The sequence below is a fragment of the Pelodiscus sinensis genome, chromosome 19 (genome assembly GCF_052426305.1).
Source record: "Pelodiscus sinensis isolate ZL-2025 chromosome 19, ASM5242630v1, whole genome shotgun sequence".
Classification (NCBI taxonomy): domain Eukaryota; kingdom Metazoa; phylum Chordata; order Testudines; family Trionychidae; genus Pelodiscus; species Pelodiscus sinensis.
Window position 1 is genome coordinate 28,150,386 of NC_143070.1, and position 11,942 is coordinate 28,162,327.

Here is an 11,942-nt window from a genome sequence, read left to right on the forward strand (position 1 = left end):
GAGCTGACAAGAAACAGAAGAGGGGAAACCGCTGGCCGGCAGAACGGAGGCCTGGGATTGTCCTGTGCCAGGGAGTCTGTGTCAGTGCCCTTGGGGATCCTGAGTTGTGTGGCTCCTGGGTTTGTTGGCTCCAGACCAAGGGTGTCTCTTCTGCAGGGTGATGCTTGTTCCCGGGGCTAACGCTTATCCCTGTGACACACTTTGTGCAGGGACCATTGGTCTTTGTGCCACAGTACGTGTCTGGGACGTGGGAGTGAGGAACCTGCCTCAAATAGACACGTATCCGCCCCCAGCAGTGCTCTGCTTGAGACCCCGGAGCCCTGGCTTTGACTGGTGCCTGGCATGTGGGGAATTAGATCTAGGGGGAGATTTCTAGAGCCCCACAACAGCTGCTGCTCGCATGCAGATGTGCACATCTGTCTGGGGTTACTGGGCACCTGGCCTGCTTTCTGTCCCTGCCAACCTGGGCAAAGCGGCATCACTGGCTCAGGGGTTCCTCCCTTCAGCGTGCTGCAGAGAAAACCCTTGTGTGTTAAAGGGCCTTAGGGAGCCCGGAGCAGAGGGAGCTGGGAATCTAGTCCCATTGATCCATTCAACACTCACACACAGTCCCAGCCCCAAGCACCCCCACATCCCTAATCCTGTGCCCTGACTCCCATATCCTCCCACATCCTCACCCCTGCCCTGAGCCCCCACTCTCACACACTCCCCAAAACCCTGCCTTGAGCCTCCCACACTCCACATTTTAATTTCTTACAGGTACTGTCCTATCACAACCCCTCCCCCAACTTCCTGCCTTGAGCCTCCCCCTCCCTCCTGCCCAGCCCAAGGGGTGGTGCCCAATAGAACAGTCCCTGTAAGAAATGTGTCACTTTCACCCCTGGGAGCAGCTCAGCCATGCAAAGGGGCTGCCTGGGGCAGGACATTAGCCCTGGAGGGCAGGGGTGGGTGTGGCAGTGACATCACAAGGGCCTTTCGCAGCCCCTCAGCTTATTGGCTAAAGGAGGTTGGGAGGTGGTGACCTCACAGAGAGTCCATGACAATGGCCAGGTGGGACAGGCTGCAGGGCAGGGGCCAGATCAGAGCCCCCCCCCATGGCTTTGCTGTGACCTGGGTTCAATTCCCAGTCAGGGAAACCAGCCTGAAGTTTCACATGGTTGCTTCCTAGTCACTTTTCTCACTTCATTACCACATGTTACAGCAGCTGTGACCCAATAGGTTACTTCAGCCTCCTTTTCCCCCTCTCCCAAGACAACACTTGCCATTTTCAGAAGGGGCAGAGCTAGGTGATTCTAACTGCCCCTCCCCTCTCCTGCATGGGCAGCACTACAGGAAGCTCTGTAGCGCACTCAGCACTAGCCCAGTGGGGCTGGGTGGGGAAAGCACTGGGGGCTGGCGGTGGATGGAGTTGTGGTTCACATGGCAGTCGGCCAAGCAGTTAGGCTGGCCACTGTCATGGACTCTCTGTGAGGTCATCACCTCCCAGCCTCCTTTAGCCAATAAGCTGAGGGGCTGCAAAAGGCCCTTGTGATGTCACTGCCACACCCACCCCTGCCCTCCAGGGCTAATGTCCTGCCCCAGGCAGCCCCTTTGCATGGCTGAGCTGCTCCCAGGGGTGAAAGTGACACATTTCTTACAGGGCCTATTCTATTGGGCACCACCGCTTGGGCGGGGGGAAGCAGGGAGTTACAGGCATATCGCTTGCTCCCAAAGCACTGGGATGACCATGGAGCAGGACTCAGTGGCCAGTTTGTGTTTCAGAGTGGGAGTCAGAGCCCTGCCTTGCTCGTGCCAGTCACAGCAACCTCTGCACCAGTTCCAGCCTTGTAGTTTCCTTCTTCCCAATGTTTCTCTCTAATCAGCCTTTTCCTGAACCAGCAGTTCCATGGGTGGCCAGGGGAGGCCTCTTCTGTGTCCCAGAAGGACCTAGGAAAATGTGAGCAAAGGTTACAATAAGGCACCACTGGGACTCCTGTTTATGAGGCAGGTGCTTTAGCCAGCTAAGCCATGGTGCCCTCTTCCACAGTTTCTTTAAAATGGCTCTTTATGTTTCCAGACAACACTTTTGACTCCCAAAGTGCAGCCATTCCCCATTTCCCTCCAGCCATCGAGCACAGGTGGTGTCTGGCCCCCCGGGCACAGAGAGCTACAGCTCCATGGGCAGGGGGATGGGATGCTGTTGCAGGAAGGGCTGCTCAGCAGGGACGGGGTTCACCTGTGGAGGAAGGGAAGAGTATTTGGGTGCTGACTGGCTAGCCTAGTGAGGAGGCTTTAAACTAGGTTTGATGGGGGCAGGTGCCCAAAGCCCACAGGTAAGTGAACAACATGGACACCTGGGAGATGGGCCAGAAATGGGAGAGAGCAGGGGCTGTAACAGCAGAGATAAAGGAGGGATGCAGGACCACTGGGAAGCAAAATCCAATCTGTGTCTTAGATGCTGGTACAGACACACAGGACTATGGGTAATAAGGAGGAAGAAGTTGGTATCACAGGGACTTGGTGGGATAATACACTTTATTGGTATATTGGCACAGAAGGGTAGAGCTTGCTCAGGAAGGACTGGCAGGAAAAAGGGAGGAGGAGTTTCCTTAGATATGAAACATGTGAACACTTGACACAGGAGTGGACTTGTCGGGAGTCTCTGGGTGAGGTTAAAGGGGTAAAACCCCAGGGTGATGTCACACTAGGCATCTATTCCAGACACCTCTCCAGACAGAAGAGGTGCCTGAGGCTTTTTAAACAATTAACAAAATCATCCAAAGTGCAGCTGGTTTCACACACACTCAGCCTCACCCACAGCTGGGAGGCAGTTTGCAGGGAGCTGAAAAGAAACAGAAGAGGGGAAACTGGAGCCTGGCAGAACCAAGTCTTGGGATTCTTCTGTGTCCAGATGTGCTAAGCAGCTGGCAGCCAAGCTCCCAAGTGCTGGTCTGTTCCTGCCCTCCACAGGCAGGTGAATCCCCTCCAATGGGTGTTACAGGCTGGACTTTGCCTGCCTGATTTTAGCCAGGGACCTGCTCCCTGTGAGGCAAACCTGACACCTCCTGCCCTGCGGAAACCAGCCCCTTGCCTTATGGAAGAGGGAAGGAGCCCCTGGAAGCCCTTAGCCCCTGGCTGGCTCTGCCTGTGGAAAAGAGGAAGCAGCAAACATCTATTACTGGAGAACGTGGGTATCAATCCCACTGCCTCTCGCATGTGAAGCGAGCGCTCTACCACTTGAGCTAATTCCCCTGCCTGTGAGGCACTTTTCCTGCCCCACCCACCTTGTTCCAGAGCCCACAACGTCCCTTCTGATAAACCCTCATATAAAACTCTGCAAATATCCAGAGAAGTTGTGGTTCCCTTTACAAGACTCTGCACAGCTCAGTTCCAATCAGCCGGTCTTCCCTAGAGCCCGGAACATCGACCGCGGCAGCGTCGCTCTTACGCCCAGTGTAGACACGGCCTGAGAGTGTCACAAACCAGCCCCGGGCACATTCCTGGCTAGGACCAGTCACAGTCTGGGCTCAGTGAGGGTCCGTCCTGCCTGAGACGTGTGACACAAAAGCCTCCTGTTCCCTGCCCAGTTCCCAACGCTGGCTGCAGACCCAGCGATATTTGGTGCCTTGGCTGCTGTCCCTGCTGGCAGGGAGCTGTCCCGCACCTGCAGTTCATCCGCCTCCCGGAGAGGCAGCAGCTCTGTGAGGGGGAGAAGCCGGGGCATTTCCCTGCTGTGTATAAAACCATCACTGCCGGCCCGGCCTGGGCCAGTGCGCTGGCATCCCTCATGTCTGGAGCATCCGCCAGGGAAAAACTGAAACCACATCAGGAGATAAGGGGTCAGGGTCCCCCCTGGCAGGAGCTATAGGGAATGGGCTCCCTCTACTTCTCCACAGCAGGAAATACTGGACCCGGGTCCCTCCACCTCTCCCCAGGAGGAGCTATGGCACCAGGGGACCCTCCACCCCCCAGCAGGAGCCAATGGGGGCTCACACACAAACAGGGGCACACGCCCTCAATATCGGTGCCCAGGGCAAAACTCGCTCTGCTCCTGGAACAGGAACAGTGACTAGCAGTGAGGCCCCTCCCTGGCAGCACCATGTCAGACGGTTTCTTCTCGGCCTGGTACCTCCTGAATGCTGGGAGCAGCTGCCTGGGTCGAGGGGCTGCAGTTCCCTGGAGAGAGGGGCTGGCTACATCTACCCTGCAGACTTCTTGCATAAGAACTGTTTTGTGCAAAAGGTCTTGCACAACAGTGTGTCCACACTCCCATGTGCTTTTGCACAAGAGAAGTGCTTTTCTGTAAGAGCGCCCATGGCAGTGTGGAGGTTCTCCTGTGCAGGAAAGCTCTGATGGGCATTTTAGCCATAGGGCTTTCTTGAGCAAGAAACCCCTGTTGCCTGTCCATACTGCCTCTTTGTGGATGAGTTATTGGGCAAGGGGCCTTATTTCTCGTGGGGAGAGGAATAACTCTTGTGCAAGAAGCCCTGTTTTCTGATGCTGTACTATACATTTACATGTGCAAGAACGTGCCTGCAGTGTAGACGCTCTGCAAGTTTTTGCGCAAGAACATCTGCTCCTGCACAAAAAGCCTGCAGTGTAGATGTAGCCCTGGAATGTAGACACAGTCTGAGACAGACAAGGAAAAGAAGTGACCAGAACCTCCCCCCGGCAGGCTGGCCCTCAGTAGGCTGGGTACGTCTACACAGCACCCTCACCTCGAAGTTAGCTGTGCAGTGTGAGCGGCTGCCCAGAACCCCCAGGGGAAGGTCTGTGGGGAGTTTTCAAGGCAACAACAACTACAAAGTTTCATAATCTACACTCATGTGACTGATTTATTCCTCCACTAGCAAGTGTCTCTGAAGGGATGAGAAATGCAGGGCCCAGGTGCAGGGAGCCGGGTCACATTCTCCTGCCTGAGTCTCAGTCCTGGCTGAAGCCTGGCTACAGAGAGAAGAGGCCAATGCAAACAGCCCCATGGCAGTGAGGGAGTCAGTACGTGTGTGGGTGGAGCAGGGAGCTGGGGGCAGAGTTGGGCTCTAACTCACTAGGGTGCGTCCCATAGCTCAGAATAAGCGATGCAATTGGGTAGCTTATTTCAAGTCAATTTTGAAATAGCTTATTTTGTAATTCGGTGCTGGCTACACAGCACTTAGTTGCAAATAAATGGCTGTTCTGAAACTCTCCTCACTCCATGAGGTTTGCAGGGACGTCAGAATAGGGAGCCCGTTATGGTTTGAAACAAGGGGCTTGCTCTTAAGATGCGTCTGTGTGATACAAGCACCACGTCCTAAACCTCCGAGCTAGCCGGCCCACGGGTGTCAGTCCCACAAGTGGCCCTTTCGGAAAGGAGCCTCAGTTCGCCACAGAGCCCTTGTAGGGTCTACAACAAGGTGGGTGGGGTAGAGGAGCTGCTCACATGCAGAGGATTTAGCTCAAATGGGAAACCCCTTGCTTTATATGCAAAGAGTAGTGGGATTGATGCCCCTTTTCTCCAGCTGCAGCTTTGTCTTGGTTCCTAGTTTTCACTGTTGGGGGCTCAGTGGCCCCTCCCTTTTCCTACCTGCTCTCCCAAAAGAGACAGACCTGGCTCCCCTTTCTTTTCCCCCAGCAATTGCCATGCTGCAAAGCAGAGAGTGGAGATATCAATCCTAGCAGTCCATCAGGCTGTGTGGTGCAGTGGAAAGCACATTGGACTTTGAAGTGGCACTGGTTAATATAAACCCATCTAGACAGTCAAAGGCTGTGGGTTCAAGTCCCACCAGAGATGCCTTAGCTGCTTCCTCGTTTCCAGGATGCTGCTTTTACAGACCAGTCAATCCTTAGGCTGACACTGGGGTGGGCTGGCATGCAGGCAATCCCCAACAGACCCCATTAAGGGTGGAGGAAAGGGCTGGGCTAGGACTTGGGGGTCTGGACGCGGGTTGTTCTGAGAGGCTGCAGGTGCTGATAGATCCTCCCTGTCTCCTACCAGTGCTGTGCAACAGGCAGGCAGGCTTGAAGCTTTGCTGGAAAAAAGCACCAGTCTAGAGGCGGATCTTTTGGAAAATAAAACCTTTTCTGAAAGATCCCTTATTCCTTATTTTAAGAGGAATAAGGCCCCAAAGGGACAGACCCAAAGCAGCCGCCTGGTCCTAATGCCGGGCCTGCAGCCAGGGGGAGGGAGAAGAATCTCTCCTGCTACAGGCCTCTGCTCTGCCAGCTGAGCTATGGAAGGTGCCTGGGGCAGGCTGCTTTGCCCAGGTGGCCCTTGGACGAGTGCCAGGGCAAGAGCCCCCCGAAGGGGACGGCCTCCCAGGGGAGGGCCAGGAGAACCCAGCAGCACAGGGGTGTCACAGGCGCTTCACTCGCAGAAGGACCCTTGAGTGATCCAGGCAGAAACACTGCGTCTCGCTCCCTGCAGCTCCCCTTGCTGCCCTGGCAGGCGCTGCCCCTTCTCCCACCGGCCTGGGCCTGGCCTCCCTCCCCCGCCCGGCACCACAGAAATCCCCTTGGCGTGAGCCTGGGCAAGCCAGAGGCCTCAGGCCTGTCCCCTCTGAGGGGCTTGTGCCTCGGCCTCCTCTGCCCTTGGTGCCGGCTCTCCCGGCTGCCCCTGAGCGCTGCTGGCCAGAGGAGGCAGCAAGGCAGGAGAGGGGGGAGGAGCAAGTCCCGCTGAGGCCGACAGCTCGGGCTCAAGCCTCCAGCCCCAGCACAAAACCTTCAGCCGGGCCCGTGTGGCTCCCTCCTGCCCCCACACACGCTCACAGGGGGAAACGTGCCCCATGTTCCATCCCTGTGCCAGGCCTGGGCGACGGGCTCAGCCCTCCAGCAGCCCACAGGGCCTGTGAGGGACGGACTGAGAGCAGGGCCCCACTGACACCCCCCCTTCTGCCCCACTGGTCTGCGTGTGGCGCTGGCACGGGACAGGCAGGAATGGCAGCTGGGACAGAGCAGCTTGGACTGACGGGCGAGTCTCACTTGCTGACCAGTCTCCTGGGCCCTGGGCTCTGGGGCCAGCCTGGGGGGGTGGGTGGGGAGGAGAGAGGGTGTGAAGAAATTCCAGGGGGGGGGCAGGAGGGTTTTCACAAATCAAAAAGGGGGGGGCGTGATGCTGAAAAGTTTGGGAACCACTGCAAGGGGACAACCCAGTAGGGACTAAAAGTGAGTACTCCAGGTGAAGTTTGAACTCACAACCTCAGCATGTCTCCTACAAGTACTGCCTTATAAGTACTGTGCGCTGACCCATTGCACCACTGGAGCAGATATTGGCAGTGCTTCTTCAAAGTCCTTAGATTGAAAAAGTCAAGACGCACAAAGTGGAATTGAAGTTTCTGCTGAGCCCTTGTTCTTTCTTTTCACAGGCAGAGCCGGGGGACTCCGCACATCCAGAGACCCCTCCCTCTTCCTCTCTGAAATAACCCACCCTAGTGGGGCACAAACCTGCTGGAGGCCAGAGCACGAGAGATCAGTTGTAAGTGGGTCAGTGCTCCCTTTGCACATGAGAGGTAGCAGGATTCACTCCCATCTTCTCCCACCTGCTCGCTGGTGCTGAGGCGCCGGCCCCTTTCCTGCTGCCCCAACTCTTATTCCCACAATGCACTTTGTGCAGAGACCATTGGTCTTTATTGCAAGGCATGTGGCTGGGAACCAGGACCCTTCCCAAAATATACAACTCCCCTGCCCCCCGTTCTGCTCACGCTCTCTGGCTGCCTCCAGCATGGGCTGAGCTCAGGGGTCAGATGGGCGACCTGCCCTGACACTGTGATGGCATCAGGCACCTGAGCACAAGTCTGCTCACAAAGCTCTAATGGGCCTCAGACAAGCAAAACCACCTTAGTGAACCTCAGGACAAGGAAGCCAAAAAGCCTGGAGCACAAGGACCTCCCAGCAACCACCCCAGCCCGTCCCACTGAGATTTAAACTCAGATTGGAGGATTCAGAGTCATTAGTGCTGCCCCTTACACCTGGGACCTAGACAGAAGGCCTGGGGTAGACACCTGGGGCACTCAGGTCTCAGACTGGCCTCTGCTCTCCTGGCTTCCCTCCGGCTGCTTCATCTCTCAGGACTCTCTGGCTACATCTACACGGCACGTTGATTTTGGAATAAGCTCTTCTGGAACAGTTATTTCAAAATAGCACGTCTACACTGCAGGGAAACCTCAAAATGAGTCTGAGGAGGCTTCCCTAATGTAGAGGTGCTACCTTGATTTAGAGCCCCAGGGGGAATAACTTAGAATGGCCCTGGGGAGGGGATATTTTGAAATAGCAGAAGTGGAGCATGTACATGCACCTCATTTTGAAATAGCTATTTCAGAATAGGCATTTTTCTGCATACAGTGAGGTCTACAGAAGTTGGAATTAGCTGTCTGTTATTTCAGAGTTACTTCAAAATAACGGAATTGCTGTCTAGACTCTTGCCTTGTTATTTTGGAATAACGGCCATTGTTTCGAAATAACTGTTCTGTGTGGACAGAACCTCTGCCCTGCCCCAGTTCTGATGCTTTCTGGACAAACTCCATGTTAGGACCAGTCACAATCTGGGGTCAGTGAGGGTCCGTCCCACCTGAGATGTGTGTTCTACAAAAGCCTCCTGTTCCCCACCCACTTCTCAATACTGGCTGCAGACATTTTTTCTCATATGGGGGTGTAGCTCAGTGGCAGAGTGTTTGACTGCAGATCACATGGTCCTTGGTTCAAATCCAAGTGCCCCCTGCAAGAGTGTCTATTTAATAGAGACATTTCTTCTGTATGTGAGCTCTCTGAATGAATACAAACCTGTAGGCTACATCTACATGGCAGGGTTTTTGCTCAATGTTCTTGCACAAAAACATGCAGAGCACAGCACAAATGTTCTTGCACAAGTAAATTTGCACTACAGCGTTGGAAAACAGGGCTTCTTCCAGAAGAGTTATTCCTCTCCCCACGAGGAATAAGCCCTCTTGCACAAGAGCTCTTCCAAAAGAGGGCAGTGTAGACAGGCAACATGAATTTCTTGTGCAACAAACCTGTATGGCTAAAATGCCCATCAGAGTTTTCTTGCACAAGAGAGCAATCACACTGCCATGGACGCTCTTGCACAAAAGCACATCTCTTGTGCAAAGCACTTGGCAGTGTGGACGTGTTCTTGTGGAAGACCTTTTGCACAAGAACGCTTGCACAAAACAGTTCTTGCACAAGAAGGCTGCAGTGTAGACGTAGCCATCATGTTATGATGGTGTTTAGGTCAGTAACTGGGGCCACTAAATGGTGCTTGTGACCTGTGACCTAGGGATCCATGTTGGATCCCCTCAGGCACCGGCCACTCAGAGATTGGTCAGAACTGGACTTTTCTGCCAACTGGCACGAGGGTTCCTGACAATAAGCGGCGGAACAGCTCTGCACAAGAGGGTTTTTTTGTGCAAGAAGGAGCAGTGTAGACAGCTTCTTCTTGCACAAAAGTCTCTGCTGCAAAAATGATGGCTCATTAGGTATGCAAATGAGGTGTGGCAATATTCATCCCCACACCTCATTTGCGTATCTTATTGCACAGCAATGTGCGGTGCAGACACAGCCAAGGAAGCCAAACCCTGGCATTACCAAGGATTTGCAGCAAACCAGTATTTCGCCAGCGGGTCCCACTGAGGTTGTGGTGCAGGATTCAGACTCACTTGCCGAGGAAGGCTCCAGAATCTTCCTGTTTTGCACAAAATTTTTTAAGCTTAGAAAGCAGAGGGGCCATGTTTACACTGACGGGTTCTTGAGCAAGCAATATGCCAATGAGGCTAAGCGTGGACTATCACACTGCTCCTTCATGCACAAGAAACCCCCGTGACAATAAGCAGCGGAACGGCTCTGCACACAAAGGCTCTGTCTGCACTGGTGGCTTCTTGCACAAGAACACGGCCACACAGGGCTGCTGACGCAGGTGACCAGGTGGTTGGCAGCAGTGTTGTGGGCCAGGCACATGCCCCAGGCCTCCTGGACATATGGAGCCTCCCTCTGTGGCTTGGGCTGGAGGAACCTGCCCCCTGCAGGGAGCCTTGGGCCAGCCACTGCAGCAGCAGGAATTTGGGAATCACGTCACCCCATTGGGGCAATGGAGGGAAGAGAAGGGTTTTCCCTGCCATTAGGGAAAGCAGGCCAGGCCAAGGCCCTTTTAGCCACTGGGGCTGTGCAGGCTGGAGCCTCCTCCTATGAGCTCTCTACTCTGCTTCCTGCAAAGGTCTCAGCCTCTTGTGTGTCTCTGCTTCCCTGTCCATAGCAGGCAGCTAAAGGCTGGGTGAGGACAATCACCACAGCAAACATCTCAGTGGCGAGCATGGGGCTTGAACCCATGACCTTGGCGTTATTAGCACCACGCTCTAACCAACTGAGCTAGCCGGCCTGCCAAGACTAAGCTGCCCCTGCTGTACAGACACGGCCATAGAGCCTCAGGAGGCTGCAGCGGTGGGAGACACTTCTCCGATTTTGGGAGGGAGACGAGACACCAAGTCCCATGACTCGGAGCCAGCTACAGATACCCATGGAAAGCTGATTTTCAGAGGGGTGTGATCAGCCCTTCCTTGTATCTGGCTTCTTCAAAGGGGCTTAATCAGGAGCTAAAAGTTGAAGAAGGGCCATTTAGAAGGGTGAATTCCTTTCCCTGGCAGACTTTTCTGTGTGCCCCAGTGGCCTAATGTACAAGGCACTGGTCTCCTAAGCCAGGGATTGTGGGTTCAAGTCCCACCTGGGATGATAAAGAGTTTACCTTCCTCTGCTTTCTGAAGTAGCTGGCAAGGATGCTCAACTCTTGCTGTCTCCCTCTCTACAGAAGCTGTTCAGACCCCCTCACTAGCCAATGCTGGTGTTGGGTGCAGATCTGAGGGCTAAAAGCCCTGGTAGTCAGAGTGAACTGGCATGTTTTGCCCTAGGAGACCCAGGAGTAACAGGCAGAGGGAAGTGGCTGTGGCAGAGCAGGCTCTGCCTGGAGACAAAGCCAAGCTGGAGGATGAGAGGGCAGAGACAGCGTGTAGTCAACCTGTGGAACTCCTTGCCAGATGAGGCTATGAAGACTAGGGGTGTGTCTAGACTACCTAGTTTTGTCGACAAAACTATACCTGCGTCTACACTACCGCTGAGTTCTGTCGACATAACGTCAACAGAACTCAGCAGTTTTGTCGACACTGGTAAACCTCATTTTACGAGGCATAACACTTTCTGTCGACAGAACTCTGTCGACAGAAGGTGTTATTGCCTGTAACACTGCGTCCAGACTACGGAGTTCTGTCGACAAAGCAGCTTGCTTTGTCGACAGAACTCAATGTGTCTGGACGCTCTTTGTCAACAGAAGTTTTGTCGACAGATACTGTTGACAAAACTTCTGTTGACAAAACGCGGTAGTCTAGACGTACCCTAGGATTATAATAGAGTTTAAAGAGAAGCTAGATAATTTCATGGAGGGTTAGGTCCATAAAAGGCTATTAGCCAAGGGATAAAATGGTGTCCCTGGCCTCTGTTTGTCAGAGGCAGGAGACAAATGGCTTGATTGTTGTCTTCGGTCCACCCTCTCTGGGGCACCTGGTGCTGGCCACTGTCAGTAGACAGGATACTGGGCTAGAAGGACCCTTGGTCTGACCCAGTACAGTCGTTCTTATGTTCTTATGAGACTCCAGAGCAAGCGGGGGCTAGTTATTTGGTCTGGCAAACTGACAGAAAACCCCCAGGCCCTGAGCATGGTGCGGGCGAGGCCCATGGGGCAGTTTGCCTGGCGAAGTTCGGGGCGTGGAGAAGCTGTGAAGCTCTGTGAGTGGATAAGGTCTCTGGCTGAGCTGTGCCCCCTGCCATGTGTGTGACTCAAACTGTCCCACGTCCCCTTTTGTGTGTCTGTTGCAATTCCAGCTTCTTTCCTCAGGCACGTTCATCCGGCAAAGACCCCATCAGGGATCTTGTATCTTCCTTTGTGCTGCTCGGCCGCAGACACAGCCAGGGCTGGTAGGAAATTGCTGCACTTTGGGAGTCAAAGGTGT

At 54.3% G+C, this 11,942-nt stretch overlaps 2 non-coding genes across 2 annotated transcripts; one reads left to right on the forward strand and one right to left on the reverse strand.

Moving 5' to 3' along the window:
- The first annotated feature begins 8,598 nt into the window (after positions 1-8,598).
- Positions 8,599-8,670, forward strand: TRNAC-GCA (transfer RNA cysteine (anticodon GCA)). The gene has a single exon. It is a non-coding gene; the product is annotated as a tRNA-Cys (tRNA).
- A 1,577-nt stretch (positions 8,671-10,247) lies between these two features.
- TRNAI-AAU (transfer RNA isoleucine (anticodon AAU)) lies at positions 10,248-10,321 on the reverse strand. Its single transcript has one exon. It is a non-coding gene; the product is annotated as a tRNA-Ile (tRNA).
- Between the last annotated feature and the right edge of the window lie 1,621 nt (positions 10,322-11,942).